Below are 19957 nucleotides of genomic sequence, written 5' to 3' on the forward strand. Positions count from 1 at the left end.
TAGGCACTGTTCTTTTTCAGGCATTCACAGTAGCATCGCCACCAGGCTACTCAGATTGCCATTCACTGTCAACCAATGAATTGATGTTACGCACAGATCGCTTCCACAATCACGGCTCCAATCACAGAGACTCAAAATGAATGCTGGACATCACACATTGTATGCCACAATTACCCAGCGATAGCAGCCGCGATTTAGAGGCACTCTTTCTTACTTCCCAGAATTCAAACAGCGGTAAGTTTTATGGCCGTCCCCTTAGTCTCTCTATGGAGTTCTGTTGGTTGCTTATCAAACATTGCCTCTTTCCCTCAGAGCCCTGTATTGTGTACCACAATTGTTCTGATGTTCTGATTGGTTGGGGCTCCTTTTGCATGAATTACGCCATCAATGCGGCGTGGCATGGAGGCGATCAGCCTGTGGCACTGCTGATGTGTTATGGAAGCCCAGGTTGCTTTGATAGCAGCCTTTTGCATTGTTGGGTCTGGTGTCTCTTATCTTCCTCTTGACCATATCCCATATATTCTCTATAGGGTTTAGGTCAGGCGAGTTTGCTGGCCAATTAAGCACAGAGATACTGTGTTATACTGTTGTTATTAAACCAGGTATTGGTACTTTTGGCAGCGTGGACAGGTGCCAAGTCTTGCTGGAAAATTAAATTTCCATCTCCAAAAAGCTTGTTTGCATAGGAAAGCTTGAAGTGCTCTAAAATTTCCTGGTACATGGCTGCGTTGACTTTGGTCTTGATAAAACATAGTGGACCTACACCAGCAGATGAAGTGGCTCCCCAAACCATCACTCATTGTGGAAACTTTACACTAGACCTTAAGCAGCTTGGATTGTGGCCTCTCCACTCTTCCTCCAGATTCTGGAACCTTAATTTCCAAATGAAATGCAAAACTTACTTTCATCGGAAAAGAACACCTTGGACCATTGAGCAACAGTCCAGTTCCTTTTCTCCTTGGTCCAGGTAAGACACTTCTGGTATTGTCTATTGGTCATGAGTGGCTTGACACAACAAATGTGACAGTTGTAGCCCATGCCCTTGATACGTCTGTCTCTTGAAGCACTGACTTCAGCAGCAGTCCACCGCCCAAAATTTTTGAATGGCCTTTTCTTAACGATCCTATAAGGGCTGAGGTTATTCCGGTTGCTTGTGCACCCTTTTCTACCACACTTTTCTTTCCACTCAACTTTCAATTTATATGCTTGGATACAGCACTCTGAACAGCCAGATTCCTTAGCAACGACTTTTTGTGACTTATCCTCCTTGGTGGAGTGTGTAAATGACTGCCTTCTGGATATCGGTCAAGTCAGCAATCTTCCCTATGAGTGTGTAGCCTACCGAGCCAGACTAAAGGACCATTTTAAACGCTAAGAAAGCATTTGCAGGTGTTTTGTGGTAAGTATTCTAATTTTTGGAGATAATGACTTTTGGGTTTTCATTGGCTGTGAGCCATAATCATCAACATTAACAGAAATAAACGCTTGAAATAGATCACTTTGTTTGTAATGACTCTATATAATATATATGTTTCCCTTTTTGTATTGAATTACTGAAATATATTAACTTTTTGATGATTTTCTAATTTATTTAATTGCACGTGTAGTGTGTTTTTGTCTATCGACATCTTTTCTTACTTGGTCTGCTTCATCTTCTTCATGTTTATTGTGATTTCATATACCATGTCCATAGTTATAATTATGTATTTTTCATCTTTGTAATTATTCAGTATACTTATGAAGAAGGTCAGTGATATACATATACATATTTCATGTTTGAACAAATTAAAGAGATTTTTTTTCTTTTTACCACATTATCGAGTACCGGATTCTTTAATTTAAATATTTTCTATTATGATTTTAGCCTTACATAGATAGGAAAAGTAGCATATTAACCTTATGCATTGTGCCGATATTAATTTGGGAACATGCACGGATTGCACACTTATGTAAGACTATACATGTTCCCCTTCAGATGAAGATGCCGAAAATGTGTCTCAAATAACTGTTGAACCTACACTTTTCACAGAAACGCTGGTAAAGTGGCTCCAAAGCATCTGGTTGCAGTACTTTGAAGTCAGGCAGAGTTGATTCCGGTGATACATTTGTCTTTTCTCACCCTCTGGTATATATAGAGCCAGGATTTCTGCCTGTTTTCCAGCAGATGTATCAATTCAATTATCTGTTCAGACCACTGGGTTCTAGCTGAACAGGGGTCAGATGTAAAGTTATACCTCTTGTTTAATTCCCAAATTATGAGATATATTTTAATAGATTTTAACCTTGTCAAGTTCTTTGTGAACTTTGTCACGATGCTGCTAGCAACAGCCAAAATGTATACCTCAGCTCTGATGTTTAACTACCAAGCTCAGCACCACATTCTGTTGTCTAACTGTCAATCATTGCCCTGTATTGTGTTATGTAACTACCAAGCTCTGCAGTGTATTCTGTTATGTCATTGCCAAGCTTTGCACATTATTTAGTTGATAGCTGCTAAGGTCTGTGTTTCAATACTGTGTGTAACTTTGAAGATTGTGCCCTCATTAAGAGACCTACTATACTAGTTCCAAGCGCCTGTTACTGTGAGAGGCATACATATAAATAATGGCATCTCTTAGCCAAAGTTCTAATTGGGCCTTTCTCTCTCCCTCAAAAAAAGATTTTAAGTAGGAAGGGTCATATCTAACCGAATTTTATAAAACAGGAAGAGAAACATTAATTGTGTTACGTACAAAGTAATTCTGCCCCTAAGCCCCTTGAGTGTTCTCATCCATGATATCCCTTTCAAGGGCATAGTGTATGAAAAAAATGGCACCCACCACACACACACACAAAGTATGATATCCCCATAGTGAACCGCGCCCATAATTTAACACCACATGCCTCCCACATGTACAGTAAATCAACCCCCACTGTGCTCACAATATAGTAAATGACACCCTCAGCAGGATGTCCCTAAAGTACTGCCCCCACAGTTTGATGTCCCCATAGTTCTTCCATACACAGTATCATGACATTGTATGTTGACCTGTCAGTATGATGTTTCCCACTCCACATGAATCTCCAATCCGCACACACAATTATTATGGCCCACAAGGTCCCTCACTTAATATGATGGCTCCCATAGCCAATCACATAGTATGATGCCCCACAGCACAGCTCCCTCAGTATGATGACCCAACAGACCTCACTTATTATGATATCCCCACAGCCATCCTGTCAGTATCTCAGTATCATAGCACTCACAGCCACTCAATATTATGCACTGACAACCCTATATTCTATGTGAAGCCCCTCAATAAGTATGATGGCCCCTAGAGCCCATCAATTAGCATGATGTCTCCATGGCTTCCCTCTGTGTATGATTGCCCCCATAGATAATCAGCTAGTATGATGCAAAAAAAAAGCTCCTCACTCAGTATGATAGCACCCATAGTCCTTCACTTATTTGATAACCTCTACACCCTTGACAGGGACTTTTTTCGTCCCCCAAGCTCAATCTCTAGAACCCAGGGGGCAGGGGTTGTCAGGCACAGGGTATCTCATACTCGTCTTCGGGCTGGTGTGATGATCCAGGATGTCACGGTGGCCTGCCCGGCTTCATGCCCCGAGGTGTACACCAATAAGGAGGGAAGATGATGGGGTAGTAGTAGGATGAATGTTGTGACGCCACCTGTGGTATGCGGCCAGGGATTTAGCCGCCACTGCTGTTTCTGTCCTCCGGGGTGAATGGTAGTGGCAGCCGGAGATGGTATCACTTCCCGCAGGTGGGGTGGGCCCCGGGGGGATGATGAGGGGAATAGTGATGGCATTTGAGCACCGAGGCACGGGGCAGTGGTGCCGGTAATGAGTCAGAGTCAATTGCAGTGGTTCCAGGTGTCTTTACTCACTCTTTGTGCTTTACTGCTCTCCCGGATAGTACTGGTCACCCACTGTGATGGGCTCCGTCGAACTCAAATCCCTTCAGAGGTCAGTCCGGTTTGGTGCTCGGTGAGTCCCTTCCTCCTAGCGCTGTGTGAGTTGGATCCCCATGACTTAAAGCTACTTGGGGACCCCAGTACGTCTCGAGTAGTACTCTTGTCCCTATTTACAAGTACCGTGGCTCTGCAGTGGGGCCTGGTTCTGTCCAAGGCACTGTGCTTTCAGGCTCTTTGTGACCAGGAAAGCTTGAAACCTCCCTGTCCCAGCAGTTTATGGAAAACCAACTTAGATAACGATCTTCCCTAGGGTCCTGCACCCTGAGTGTGGCACCAGTTCTGAGGGAGCAATGAAGCTCTCCCCTTGGCAACCGCGTGAACTCCTGTGTCAAACCAGAGCACCTGGGAGACATGTCTGCTCCTTTTCTCTCCTGCTGGAGAACTCCCTAAAACTGTTGTGTTGGCTCCACACTCCCCCTGGTGTCTACTCCTCCTCCTGGTCCCTGTCACTAGTGGGTGGTGCCCCCCCATGTTTGAAGGCCACCTTAAGACCATATCCTAGCCCGGTCCCCATTGGGGAGGGCAAGCTGGTGGTGTATTTTAGAGATGAGCGAACCGGTCCCGGTTCGGCTCGAGGTCGGTTCGCCGAACGGAGGTCCCGTTCGAGTTCGGCTCGTCGAACGTTCGACGAACCGAACTCGAACTGCATAGGAAACAATGGCAGGCAATCACAAACACAGAAAAACACCTAGAAAACACCCTCAAAGGTGTCCAAAAGGTGACAAACAACTCACAACACATGGGAAAGTGACAAGGACATATACTCATGCGAAAACAAAAGAGCTGGACAAGGAAAAAGAGGAGGACACACAGATATATGAGTATATGCAAGGAAACATCGATTCCATTATTGTGCAACTTGAGCCCTGCTCATTTTAGGCTTCCAATCTGGATAAATTGCCTGAGCTCGCCACGTACGCCTTGGGGATCTTGTCGTGTCCTGCAGCCAGCGTTCTCTCGGAACCTGTCTTCAGTGCTGCTGGGGGTCTGCTGGCAGATAAGCACACGTGTCTGTCCACTGACAATGTGGACATGGCTCTCAGAGGACTTTTCTTCCCCTGGGTCAGCCAGGGGAGGTGAAAGGCACGCGTATTTTTGAGAGTGCTTCATGCAAAGCATCTTTTTCTTTTTCAAAAGGGGGGTCAACCGATGCCAGTCAAGTGGGGTGTGTGTGGCCCAGTTAGTGGAAACGAGGGAGACTGTGGTTGGAGTCCCCTCGCTGTGTTTCTAAAAGAACCAAGATGAACAAGTCATGGCTCTCAGAGGACTTTTCTTCCCCTGGGTCAGCCAGGGGACGGGAAAGGCACGCGTATTTTTGAGAGTGCTTCATGCAAAGCATCTTTTTCATTTTGAAAAGGGGCATCAACTGATGTCAGTCAAGTGGGGTGTGTGTGGCCCAATTAGTGGCAACGAGGGAGACTGTGGTTGGAGTCCCCTCGCTGTGTTTCTAAAAGAACCAAGATGAACAAGTCATGGCTCTCAGAGGACTTTTCTTCCCCTGGGTCAGCCAGGGGAGGTGAAAGGCACGCGTATTTTTGAGAGTGCTTCATGCAAAGCATCTTTTTCTTTTTCAAAAGGGGGGTCAACCGATGCCAGTCAAGTGGGGTGTGTGTGGCCCAGTTAGTGGAAACGAGGGAGACTGTGGTTGGAGTCCCCTCGCTGTGTTTCTAAAAGAACCAAGATGAACAAGTCATGGCTCTCAGAGGACTTTTCTTCCCCTGGGTCAGCCAGGGGACGGGAAAGGCACGCGTATTTTTGAGAGTGCTTCATGCAAAGCATCTTTTTCTTTTTCAAAAGGGGGGTCAACCGATGCCAGTCAAGTGGGGTGTGTGTGGCCCAGTTAGTGGAAACGAGGGAGACTGTGGTTGGAGTCCCCTCGCTGTGTTTTACATGCTTTTAGAAGGGCATGACATGGCTTGGAGGTTGACTTTCAGCATCTGCAAACTGTTGGCTACCAAAATGCTGCCTTTCCAACACCTGTGGTTATAGACAATGAGGAACATTCTGATGAAGATGAGACGCAGATACCCGATTGGGATGACAACTTAAATATTCGGTCAGGGCAAGAAGAGGCTCGGTCTGAGGGGGAGGGGAGTGCAAACACAACAATTGATGATGAAGTTCTAGATCCCACCTACTGTCAACCCACAGTCAGACACTCGAGGAGGTCAACAGAGGCGGTGGAGGAGGATGCAACCGACGACGAAGTTACCTTGCGCCTTCCTGGACAGAGTCGGAGCACTGGTAGCACGTCTACAACTGCATCCTCAGCCACCACTCTGCCTCTGAGCATTATTCGGGGTGGATCAACAGGTCGCATGGCCTCTAAGCCTTGCCTAGCCTGGTCCTTTTTTGACATAGAAAAAGATCGCCCAAATTATGTGATCTGTAAAATTTGTCATGGTTCTCTTAGTAGAGGTCAAAACCTCAGCAGTTTGACAACTTCTTCCATGAATCGTCACATGAATAAATATCATATGGCCCGGTGGGAAGCTCACCGTGCTGCAATGTGGCCTAGCGGAGCGAACCTTCCACCGCCTGCCCCTTCCAGTGCATCCGCGCGCTCGTCATCTTCTAGGACTGTGGGGACAGCTGTCACACCTGTTTTTCCACCCACAACTTCAACCACTGTAACCGCAACAGGCAGTTTGCTTGGTAGGTCGTCAGTTGGTTTGGAAGGGGAAACAAGTGAGTGTGTACAGCTCTCTCAGACATCGATAGCACCAACGTTGGATGAAGGCAACATCATGTCTCCGCCTGCACTTTCCTCACAAACCTGCATTTTAGAGACCTTATGTCTGTCGCTGTGCCCCAGTACCAGATGCCCAATCACCACTGCTTCTCCAAGAAAAGCATGCCCGCGCTACACCAGCATGTCGCACACAACATCACCACTTCCTTGAGAAACTCTGTGTGCAACAGGGTGCATTTCAACACAGATACTTGGACCAGTAAGCATAGACAGGGTCATTACATGTCACTGACTGGGCACTGGCAAACTATGGTGAGAGATGGAGAAGGGTCTGCTGTACAAGTCTTGCCGTCCCCACGAGTTGTTTCAATCCTTCTTCTGTATGTAGAAGTTAATACACTGCTTCTGCCTCTTCATCCTTGTGTGGGTCCTCCACCTTGGCGCAAACCCTGTGTGGTCAGGCCACCCTTCCTTGTAACTGCGCACAAGGACTACCACACACCTCCTTACTATGCTGGCAGCAGAGCTCAATGCCATCAGGCGGTTAAAGTTTTACTTTGAAATGTATGGGAAATGTGAGTCACACCGCTGAGAAGTTGTGGACGGTTAGCTCTGGATACCGAGTTTCATCAATGGTTGTCTCCACTCAACCAGCAGCCAGGGAAGGCCGGGTGCGACAATGATGCAAACATGGGTGCGGCCCTTCGCTGTGACAATGTGACACACATGGCTTGTGTGGTTCACGTGTTGAACCTGGTTGTCCAGCAATTTTTAAAGCACTATCCTGGCCCACATGGCCTTCTGCAGAGAGCACGGTGTAACGCCTTCCTTGATCCACACACTCAGATGGGCTGTTAATGATAGGCTAGAGGGAAGCCACTCACCAAGCAGGACCCCTAGAACCCTGAAACCCTTTAACCCCTATACAGGGATTAGGAATTGCACAGGGCCCAAGGTGATTAATACCTGTGGAAGGCTGCAGTTCCAGAGAATAGTAGTCAGGCAGGGTCAAAACATTAATTGAGGAACAGGAACAGAATGGGACGGCCAGGACTTAATCAGAAAACAAGCAGAGGTGAAATGCGGATCGGCCAACAAGGTACATAAACAGCAAGCAGGAAAAGTAGTCAGGTAACAAGCACACAAAATCATAAAACTGAACTGGGGGTAAAAGTAACCAGAGGTCATAGCTATGTCTGGCAGTGGTCTGCATACAGGATGGGCATAAAAAAGGGTGTGGTGTCTTCCCATTGGTTGTAGCTGAATGATGGTATTTCATCTGTGAGATACCCACCAGCTACATTCAGCCAGAGATTCTGCATCTGTCAAGGTAATGCAGCCCAGTGGGTGAGCATAACCTGCGTCCATCTGCGCCGCTGGCATCGACTCCTCTCCCATCATCAGCACTATTCATGAAAGGAACACGTTGTCACCTGGCGACCGGAGTACAAACTGACGGAGCGGACTCCGTTGGTGACTTAACAGCCGTGTGCGGCAATGATGCAAACCTAGCTGCGGGCCATCGTCAGGGCAATGTGACACACGTGCCTTGTATGGCTCACGTGTTGAACCTAATTCTCCAGCAATTTTTAAAACACCATCACGGCCTACATGGCCTTGTGCAGCGTGCACGCTCGCTATGTGCTCACTTCCATCGTGCGCACACAGCAGCTCAACAACTTTCGTCGCTACAGAAGTCTTTAGGTCTGGTGGTTAAACGCCTGAAATGCGATGTGCCCACACGCAGGAATTTGAATCTGCACATGTTGCAGCGTTTGTGGCAGCACCGCCGAACCCTGCTGCAATACGTTATGACATATAGCCTGGGATAACTTGATCCAGAGGTGGTGCAGATCACGCTGCTGGAGTGGTGTCAGATCAAGGACCTATGCACCCTGCTACACAGTTTACAAATGTCGACGAAGATGTTTAGCACTGGCAATGTCATTCTCAGCGTGACAATTCTGGTCATCTACATGATGGAGCGCACTGTAATTATTATTCGGAGTCAGGTGTTGGGACAAGAGGAAGGGGAGGAAGTACAGGAGGAGTCATATGCGGAAGGGATAACAAGATCTACGAGGTCCAGATGGTCAGCGGCACCTATGCGGCAGTCATGGTGAGGGAGAGGGATTAACAAGGGCGCATAGTATCAGCAAAAAGTGTTGAGGAAGGTGCAGGAGCCCATGAAGAAATGGAGGACGAACTGGCGATGGGCATGGAAGACTCAGCAGATGAGTGAGAGCTTGCTCACATTTCGGTTGTGCGAGGTTGTGGGGAGAGGGCAGAGGAAGGAAGCACGATTCTCACCTCTCTGCCACCAACACACCAAGGACTTGGTCCTCCTGGATGCACAAGACACAGGAGCGGCTTCTTGCTGCACTACCTACAACATGACCCTCGGATTGTACGAATTCAAAGTAATCCAGAATACTGGGTTGCCACACTGTTACATCCCCGGTACAAGACAAAATTTGGCAAAATAATTCCTGCCATAGAAATGGACGCACGTATACAGGAGTATCTGCAGAATGTGGTACGCAATCTTAGATCTACTTTTCCACTAAACACCAGTGCTGCACAGAGTGAATCTCAATGCTTTGTCATGGATAGGAGGAAATGGTCTTTTACTTGTCCACATCGGAGGGACCGAGGGATGGCTGCTGTGCTGAGATGGCGTTGAGTACGGTGTCCCTGCAGAATTGCACTTTTGGTCATATACCAAAATGAAGTGAAAAAGGACAGATGCTGGTGGAAAGGGGAACAGGTGTGTTGGAAAGGGGAAAAAAGTTTTGGTCCGTGGATTTGGTGGTTAAGCAACAGTAACATTTGCTGAAGAAACACCATCTGTTACAGTGGGACTGGCAGATTTGGATAAAGTGGTATATACTATGTTACCGCTATATAACGAAAATTTATAAGAAAAGAAAGAGAAAGGTATATATCCCCATCAGCAGTCAGTGTCCACCGTGCTCCCAGTTGGAAAAGGAGAGGTTGGCAACTGGAAGGTTTGGTGGAGGATACAGAGCTGTGTGGCTATGAAACTAATAGTAGCCTGAACCGAGTTAGACGCCATTCGGATCTGGAGACTGTGAGCCCTGTTAGCGTCACAGGGTCCACATGCCCACCCAGCCCAGGAACTCCCTGTTAACAACACAGGGGCCATTAAGTACGCTGACCGTGTGCGTAGGGGCACACCTGTGGACAGCAGGCGCATCAGCAGCAGCAGGCCTGTTAATGCCACTGGGCTGCACAAGCAGGACTGGTAGGACAGGAGCTGGTCTTAACCGTTCTGCGTTACCAACTGTGGTGGTGGCCTGCATCGACGCCCTATCCCTGCCTACCTCTGGCCTAAAGCCGCAATGGGTTAAACACATGGAGGTGTGCTCTTTCGGAGCATAATAGAAGACTGCGCACCTCCTTTTTGGCTCCAGCCCCTTTTATAACCTGGGTCCGCCCCAAACCAGGGTGAACCACAATGCACCTCCTGGAGACAAAAGTAGAGTGACACGTCATGAGTGGCATAACTAGCATCCTATTTGGAACCGCAACTTCAATGATGACCTCATGGCTGCCATGACCCAAACACCTCACCAGTCATCGTCTGACCATCAATAATGCGGTGAAAAGTCATAGGGGTGGGCCTCTGCAAGCCATTTGGGAGGACACCTGATGCCCTGTGGTCTATATGTGCCCCCCCACATCAGGGGCAGGGCCAAAGAGTTCATTACCGGACCTAGTCTCTTATGCAGTAAGTGCCTGAGCATGCTCAGTAGCATGAAATACAGTCTCTGAAAAAAGACTATCAGCTTTAGCATGGTGTCTAGGCACAAAACAGGACTTAGACCCGGCACGGAATGCAAGCACCTGTGCAAAGAGGCTTTTCACACTTAGTGTGGGAGCATGCGCTGTATCCCGAAATGAAGACTTAGCGTCAGGAATAGCACAGTCAGGCTGAGCATGCTCACTAGGCGAAACACTGTAATTAGGCTGCAGCTGGGGTAAATCGGCACACGCATGCGCACTAGCTGCCTCTCCACACTTAGACGTGGAGGGGAAATTGCTCTTGGAGATGCTGTCTATGAACAGAAGGAAAAGCTAAAGGAAGCCTGACTTTCTATCCCTCCGAATTATCAAATGCAGCAATGAATTCCATGAGTTTGCTATAACATTAGCGTAGCAAAATGTGCATGAGGGTGTCATGTAGAGGTGCTATAAATAGCTTGTCACCAGTGGGGCACTAATGAAATACAACAGCCAGTTCTATGATGCCACTAAATGGCAGTATTTTTTGCTATCATTATAGCTTATTAAAAACAGAGCAGGAGGGTGTCATGCAGAGGTGCTAGAAATAGCTTGGCACCAGTAAGGCACTAATGGAATACAACAGCCAGTTCTATGATGCCACTAAATGGCAGTATTTTTTGCTATCATTATAGCTTATTAAAAACAGAGCAGGAGGGTGTCATGCAGAGGTGCTGCACATAGATTTGCACTAGTGTGACTAGACAAAAGTCCAATAGCCACGTTTAGGATGCCACTAGGTACACTGACTGTTTGCTAGCATAATGGCTTAGTTAAAAAGAGTTGGAGTGTGCAATGCAGGCAGACATGCTGCAAATATCTTTACAATAGTGTGAATAGACAAAATTACAATAGCCACGTTTAGGATGCCACTAGGTACACTGACTGTTTGCTAGTATAATGGCTTAGCTAAAAAAAGTTGGAGTGTGCAATGCAGGCAGACGTGCTGCAAATATCTTTACAATAGTGTGAATAGACAAAAGTACAATAGCCACTTCTTGTATGCCACTAGGTACACTGACTGTTTGCTAGTATAATGGCTTAGTTAAAAAGAGTTTGAGTGTGCAATGCAGGCAGACGTGCTGCAAATATCTTTACAATAGTGTGAATAGACAAAAGTACAATAGCCACGTTTAGGATGCCACTAGGTACACTGACTGTTTGCTAGTATAATGGCTTAGCTAAAAAAAGTTGGAGTGTGCAATGCAGGCAGACGTGCTGCAAATATCTTTACAATAGTGTGAATAGACAAAAGTACAATAGCCACGTTTAGGATGCCACTAGGTACACTGACTGTTTGCTAGTATAATGGCTTAGTTAAAAAGAGTTGGAGTGTGCAATGCAGGCAGACGTGCTGCAAATATCTTTACAATAGTGTGAATAGACAAAAGTACAATAGCCACTTCTTGTATGCCACTAGGTACACTGACTGTTTGCTAGTATAATGGCTTAGTTAAAAAGAGTTGGAGTGTGCAATGCAGGCAGACGTGATGCAAATATCTTTGCACTACTGTGACTACACAAAAGTCCAATAGCCACGTTTAGGATGCCACTAGGTACACTGACTGTTTGCTAGTATAATGGCTTAGTTAAAAAGAGTTTGAGTGTGCAATGCAGGCAGACGTGCTGCAAATATCTTTACAATAGTGTGAATAGACAAAAGTACAATAGCCACGTTTAGGATGCCACTAGGTACACTGACTGTTTGCTAGTATAATGGCTTAGTTAAAAAGAGTTGGAGTGTGCAATGCAGGCAGACGTGATGCAAATATCTTTGCAATAGTGTGACTAGACAAAAGTACAATAGCCACGTTTAGGATGCCACTAGGTACACTGACTGTTTGCTAGTATAATGGCTTAGTTAAAAAGAGTTGGAGTGTGCAATGCAGGCAGACGTGCTGCAAATATCTTTACAATAGTGTGAATAGACAAAAGTACAATAGCCACGTTTAGGATGCCACTAGGTACACTGACTGTTTGCTAGTATAATGGCTTAGTTAAAAAAAGTTGGAGTGTGCAATGCAGGCAGACGTGCTGCAAATATCTTTACAATAGTGTGAATAGACAAAAGTACAATAGCCACGTTTAGGATGCCACTAGGTACACTGACTGTTTGCTAGTATAATGGCTTAGTTAAAAAGAGTTGGAGTGTGCAATGCAGGCAGACGTGATGCAAATATCTTTGCAATAGTGTGACTAGACAAAAGTACAATAGCCACGTTTAGGATGCCACTAGGTACACTGACTGTTTGCTAGTATAATGGCTTAGTTAAAAAGAGTTGGAGTGTGCAATGCAGGCAGACGTGATGCAAATATCTTTGCACTACTGTGACTACACAAAAGTCCAATAGCCACGTTTAGGATGCCACTAGGTACACTGACTGTTTGCTAGTATAATGGCTTAGTTAAAAAGAGTTGGAGTGTGCAATGCAGGCAGACGTGCTGCAAATATCTTTGCACTACTGTGACTACACAAAAGTCCAATAGCCACGTTTAGGATGCCACTAGGTACACTGACTGTTTGCTAGCATAATGGCTTAGTTAAAAAGAGTTTGAGTGTGCAATGCAGGCAGACGTGATGCAAATATCTTTGCAATAGTGTGACTAGACAAAAGTACAATAGCCACGTTTAGGATGCCACTAGGTACACTGACTGTTTGCTAGTATAATGGCTTAGTTAAAAAGAGTTGGAGTGTGCAATGCAGGCAGACATGCTCTGCAAATGTCTTTGCACTAGTGGGACTATAGCAAAGTCCAATAGCCACGTTTAGGATGCTACTAGGTACACTGAGTGTTTGCTAGTATAATGGCTTAGTTATAATGAGTTGGAGTGTGCAGAGGACAGGAGGGTACAGTGCCAGGATTGTGGGGTTCTGGGTAGAGGAATGGAAGCCTGCCTTTCTATTCCCTCCTAATGGTGAAATGCAGCGACGAAATCCCTGACCTTGGCTACACAGACGCTGTCTCTGTTTTCAGGACCTGTCACCTATGGCTCTCTGACCCTGCCGGTTTGAGCCCTTAAAAGGACTGATAGAAAGTGCTCTCCCTAAGCTGTCTAACGCTGTGTATGGAGCGCATACAGCAGTATCGGCGATAGGACTCAGGAGGACGGAGCTGCGACAGTGATGTCTGACACCAAAGACGCAGAAGAGATAATGGCGTCCTGGAGGAAAATGTCCGGTTTTATAATGCAGGGACATGTGACATGGACATCCTATCACACATGCCGTTGCTTCTCTGGCTAAAAGTCCACTTAGCTGTGTGTGTGTCTGGGATTGGCTGACATGCTGGCCCGCCCCACTACACGCGCACGCTTAGGGAAGGAAGACAAGGAAAAAAAAAAAAAATGGCGATCGCCATTATAGAAACAGCAGTGATCTGAAGGCGCTGTTCACGCACACTATACACTGAAATGTCATAATAGTGTGATTCACAGAGTGACTTACACTATTACAGCGGAAACCAAGCTAGGAATTAGCTGGTTTTTTGCTGCTAGAACCGTTCTCGAACGTTTCTAGAACTATCGAGCTTTTGCAAAAAGCTCGAGTTCTAGTTCGATCTAGAACAGGCCCCAAAATCACTCGAGCCTAGAACTGGAGAACCTCGAACCACGAACCGCGCTCAACTCTAGTGTATTTGAGTGTGTAAGTGGTGAAACCAGTACCGACCTCCTCAGGATCCGGGTGCAGCATTACACCTTAAATCAGGTGCAATACTCTGTGGCGGCTGAAGCCTCAGGAGTCTGAATTTTCTGACATTACGAAAGAGGAGAACAGGATCTGAATACCATTGACTGTGTGAGATCAATAATATTTCTTTGTGAGATGAGTGATTATTTGACTAGTAGGACTCAATTGTTGTGTTATATGTAATATTATGTGTCTATGTGTTTTGCCGTATGTAGTATTTTGTGTTCCTTGTGGTGAAGTGTCACTCTAGGAGAACACTTTTTGATTCTGCACCCTAGGAATCTTTTGTAGTAGCATAAAGTAGATAGGTGGCAAGAAACTTTGATAATATATCTATTTACTTTATACTCTGGGAAAAACTTTCTCCTTGTATGACTTACCACAATTGTGCTGTAAGTGTTTTTTCACACACTGTAAAATTTTAATAATTGTTCATTAAAAAGGTATGTTTTATCTCACTTTATTTGCTATTTACATTATTGTGAGATAAAAAGAGGTATTGAGGGTGGCCTCCTATTGCCACCACCCCCTAATATAGTTCTTTCCTCAACAGAAGAAGACTGCAAAAATATAACTGTCCCAATGTAGAAGTAAAATCCTGAGGTGTGTGTGTTTTATGGTTGTCAGGAATACACAAAATTGTACCCATGACAGACTTCTCCTAATTAATTGTCTATTCTCAGATTTTCCATTGTAATCTCTGCAGAATATCTGATAAAACAACAACACCAATAAAGCAATTCTCTGCAACCCAAGTACAAGTTAATGATTGTGGCGATATAAATGAGCTTGTCATTGTTAGACTAAATATCAGTCATTTTTTTAAATTATTATTCATCTGCTTTGTTCACTACTTTGTTTTCTTTAGTACCTAATCAAGAATATGTGGAATATTTCCATTTTCCATATACAACAATCACATTATATACCTCGTATTACTTACAGTGTGTGTAGACTGCTCATCTGCTATGCTTGGCTGGTCTGTGAGAAGTTGTAGTTCAAGCTATATGCTATGTGATCTTTTCTAAAATATATATCATCCAACCAGGAAAATGTTAACAAATGACAAGCTAATGCAGAGATCAAGGGGGAAGGACACTTGACAAGTTTTTCAGATACTTTTTAACCATTGTATATTGTTCTGAAAAGTTGATGTTTCGTAATATTATGACTTATGGTTTAACATTACATACCAAACATATATGAACTCTGTGTGAAAGGGCACAGGTAAGAAGGTTGAGTTAAGACTTTATCGTAACAGCGCCTTAGATATCTTTAAGCTGTGTCTGAGTCTTGTTAATGCTTCACTAGGTGTTATAATGTGGGCTCCGGTCTGTAAAATGACCAGGAATCTTATGTGACTTGTCCCACTAGAGCCCTTGTTAGTTTACTTGACCAGACAAACCAACATCCAACATACATGATAAGATTGTCATTTTTATATTTAAGGGAAATGTAAGTGTAAATGTTTGATGCATCTACAGTACTGAGCACTAAGGTATATTAGTGCAATGGGTATGTAAGCAGTTTAAGTTCAACCATCATGTAGGCCAGCATGGCACCACACAAGCTATGTAGATGGGTGTTGGGTAAAGGGCGTGTAAGAGTGGTAGACTATTTCTGTCACGTTCCTGCCCCTGAAGATACCAATCAGGTTATTGTATTGTTGAGTAGTGTAATGTGAATAATGCCTTGCGTCTTTTGCATATGGTATGTTATGTGAACTGTGATGTCAGGTGCCCCTGAGGGTTCAGTCGCAACAGAGGTACTGCACCTCACCCAGAGGTGTGGTATTCCATCCCCTGTACGGAAGAGGTCATCCACCAGTATGCACACAAAACACAGACACTCACTCAGCAACACTCCACTGGACCGTGGATAGGACAAGTTGCACCTTTAATTTCTCCATAGGAACACACAGTTCAGGCCAGGATGGGGAGTGGAGTCTAGTTAGTGGGAACAGCCTGTAGAAAGTTAGTGAATGGACACTGTAGTGTCAAAGAGTCGAGAAGGAGCAGTTGAGGAGTGAAGACCTGTGGTCTGGAGCTGGTGCAGCTCGACCCAGGCGCAAGACAGAAGGGGTCCTAGAGACTACAGGAAGTGCACCATACTCCCATGGCCTCGTTCCACATACAACATCGGAGTGAAAGGACTTGGCTGCAGAATGGGGACTGGTCCCTAGACTAGAGTAGAAGAACCAACGTGCTCCGCTAGTAAAACAAGAGGCTGAACACATTTAGTACCAAAGTCAACTCCGCACATGAATCCGCTAGAAGGTGACCATATAGGGCCATGGGATAGAGCTTCAAGCCACCTGACAGGGCCCGCGGACACCGGCTCAGGGCACGGTGTGCATAGGGGTGATACAGGCGGGATAGAAGTTAGAGCAGGAAGACGACCAGGGAAGGTACATAAAAAAGGTGCACCGGACTTGACCTCCGAACTACCCGGAATCAGCTGGAGCCCTTCTCAGTGGAACCCAGCACTCCAAAGGCTGTCACTGACTAGTCATATAACCTTTAAACCTGCTACAGTGAGTAAAAACCTTGAGACTGCATCCCTGTTTCGCTCCGTTATTCGCCTGCGCCTCCGGCCCTGCACACCTGCCTTTACCTACTACTACCCTCATCCAACCTGGGTCTCAGCTCTACCTGTGGAGAGCTATACCAACCAAGCTGCATCACCATCTGTCCCAGAGGCCCCATCCTACAACGTCGGCTATCTCTGGCCCGAATACTATCACCCCCATTATCATTATCATTCTGGAAGAATACCCCCCTATTTTTATAGGGGGTTTATCCATATTGTTGGATATGATCACTACTACTATCTCATATACTGTACTTGCCTATAATGGGATCTGTTGTGGAGAACATGGAGTAGATGCACTGTTTATCTATTTTGCATTCTAAGTTACATGTATGTCCTAACAATATATGATATCCATTTTAATAATGCCCCGTATTATGTATATTATCTTTATATGTATACCTAGAGGTTTGGGGTAGTAGCTTCCGTGAATGTGGTGCCCAATGACGCAATCTTACACCGCTGTCTTTTAGTGATCTCTATCAGTGGTTGTATCGGACTTCTGTGAATTAAGAATCTATCTAAGTCCAATTATATGGCACTGCGCATGCGTGCCCACATTTACATCACCGTGTCATGTGATCTACTTTCCTGATGACGTGGCCGCCGCATCTATGGAAACCGCGCGCACGCGCGGTAGCTACTGCCTCTTACCAATAGGTTTGACTCCTATGGGATCCCGTTCGGCGCGTGCGCAGTACGCGCGCTACATCGGGCATGCGCACTGAGAACCCTGATGGTGCTAGTTCAGCCGGCCCGTAGTTATTTGATCCTTATAGGCTCCCGTTTGGCGCGTGCGTGCTGCGCGCGCCACATCGGGTATGCGCACTGGGTACTCTGACGGCGTCCGCCCTGTCTGCCCTCAGGTGTCTTGAATGATGTGGGGTATTTATACCACCACATGGTTGTGCAGGCCCATGACGATCACTTGGACTGTGGTGGTCATCTGCACAGTATTATCTGTACCACCGTTGATCCTTTTACCTGACGCCATGGACCTGCACACCTGACTTCCATATCATTCTGGGCAAGTACTACATATTATCTCCTTTCTTATTTTTCATGCTATTGTGGTAATGTTTTCAAACTTTGCACTTTATATGTATCTCCATGTTGATATAATGTATTTACCTCACAGCCTCCTGATGAACCACACTCTCTGTGTGGGGAAACGCGTCGAGGTGGAGTTACTGAGGTGGAATTATTTTATTGGGATTATGAAGGCTGATGGTTCACTCCTACTATAAGGACCCTTGAAGAGCAATAGCATATAACTGCTTGGACTGTATGGACTGTTATACCCCACATTTTCGGTGCTGAACAAATAACTAATTACAGCCTACAAGCTAAGTCCTATGCTCTAATATTATCACCTGTCTGTGAACCACTGCTACCTTCTTATATTTAAACTGTCATTTGACAATATTTGTATGTACATGACCTATATGGCCATATGTTTGCTTTACACTGTGGTGTGAATTTTTTATTATAATAAAATTTGTTAAATATTGGGAATATCTGTTCACCTTGTTAAACTGTAATATTCCCGGGACATTATTGATCCAATCTTATATACTACCTGATTTTCCAGAGTATGGCAGGATTTCTATCAGGACCTGTTAATACGGCTCCCTGGGCTGAGGAAGCTAACCAAGTATTCTCAACTAGTGAATTCTCTACGGGGAATACAGGTTCAACTCTTAAGGATTCCTTTAAAGAATTACTAGCTAATTATAAAAATAACATACGATCTTGGTGGGAAATAAAGGGTTTGGAGAACTACCTTAAACACCAGATTGTCCCTAGGGGATTAAGGATTAACATCCATCCTTCCCCGAGGACTGCCTCTTAAAATTTCTTGACCCTGTGGCGAAAGGAATCTGTAGCCTCCTCCCTGAGATTAATGACCCTACTCCTAGAGGAGGAGAAAAAATTATTTGCTGAATCTACTATTATTCTCAATACAGGTATTGACAACATCTTACGCCTTAAAAACGACCCTGACTTTACTAGAAGGGAAGGACTACTACAGACCTCTATAGAAAGATTTCAGAATAATTTGAAAGAGAGGAAACACTCCCAATTTGTTAGGGTTTTAGCAGAATTCAGGGAGGATAAGGTGTTCCAACCTCCCAATAGACAACCATCGTTAGTATCATCTTCCGATCTTGATACGTCTGATTCCGAAAGACCAAGGACGAGTATTTACCCCCCTGAGGTAGCTAGTCGACCCCCACATCTATGGCCAGCTCCAAAAACATCAAAAAAAAGGAGGGATGGACATTTTGGTTATCATGGGCCACCTCATGTGTCTTCTGGTCCGTCTGGCTCTTTTTGGAGCAGAGACACCTGGGAGGTTATTACCCACGTACAAGAGCACATCAGGCCAGGGGAGGATTCTAAATCTCAGATGTTCCCCTTTCCTATGATGACTATGCGGTGCTATCAAAGGGTTTGGGTTTTATTCCCTCGAATCGTTATGATTGCTTCAGTTGGGTCAAAGACCTGGAGCTATTTGGCAGAAAGCCGAAGTGGAAGCTCTTCTTTGAACATAATACTCAGGAGCAGTGTAGGGCCTTGGGCATTCAAGAAGAGGACTATGAATGCTTCCAGTCCCTCACTGATCTCCTCAAAGATAGTGCTAAGGGAAGGGGAGACGGTCCCTTCACTGATTTAAAGAGGCCGAGCAAAAAATCTCCACCAGCCCATAACTGCACAAGTGTTGACATCTTTCTTAAGCTTGTGCAGGATGACCTTTTGAAAATTCCACAATCATCTCTTGGCCTGAATTCCAACCTCACGGAGGGGGAATCCCTGGCACTTGATCGGCTATCAAAAAATGGTAGTCTTATTATCAAACAGTCCAACAAGGGCGGTAATCTTGTGGTCTTAAGTCATTCTAAGTATCTTGACATGTGCTACTCTCTACTGAAGGATAGGGGGACATATGAAAGGTTACCTAGTGACCCAACAAAGGCCTATGTTGATACTCTTCTCCCCATACTTGACCAAGCTAGATTTGCTGGCTTGATTTCAGATAATGAATATGAGTTTCTAGTACCACAGTGCCCAGTAATCCCCGTCTTTTACGCACTCCCCAAGGTGCACAAAGGCCTGGAGCCCCTTAAGGGCAGGCCTATTGTGGCAGGGATCAGTTCCCTATCCCAAAATGTCGGTATTTATGTGGACAAAGTCTTACGCCCATT

Source organism: Anomaloglossus baeobatrachus, chromosome 2, assembly GCF_048569485.1.
Source record: "Anomaloglossus baeobatrachus isolate aAnoBae1 chromosome 2, aAnoBae1.hap1, whole genome shotgun sequence".
Classification (NCBI taxonomy): domain Eukaryota; kingdom Metazoa; phylum Chordata; class Amphibia; order Anura; family Aromobatidae; genus Anomaloglossus; species Anomaloglossus baeobatrachus.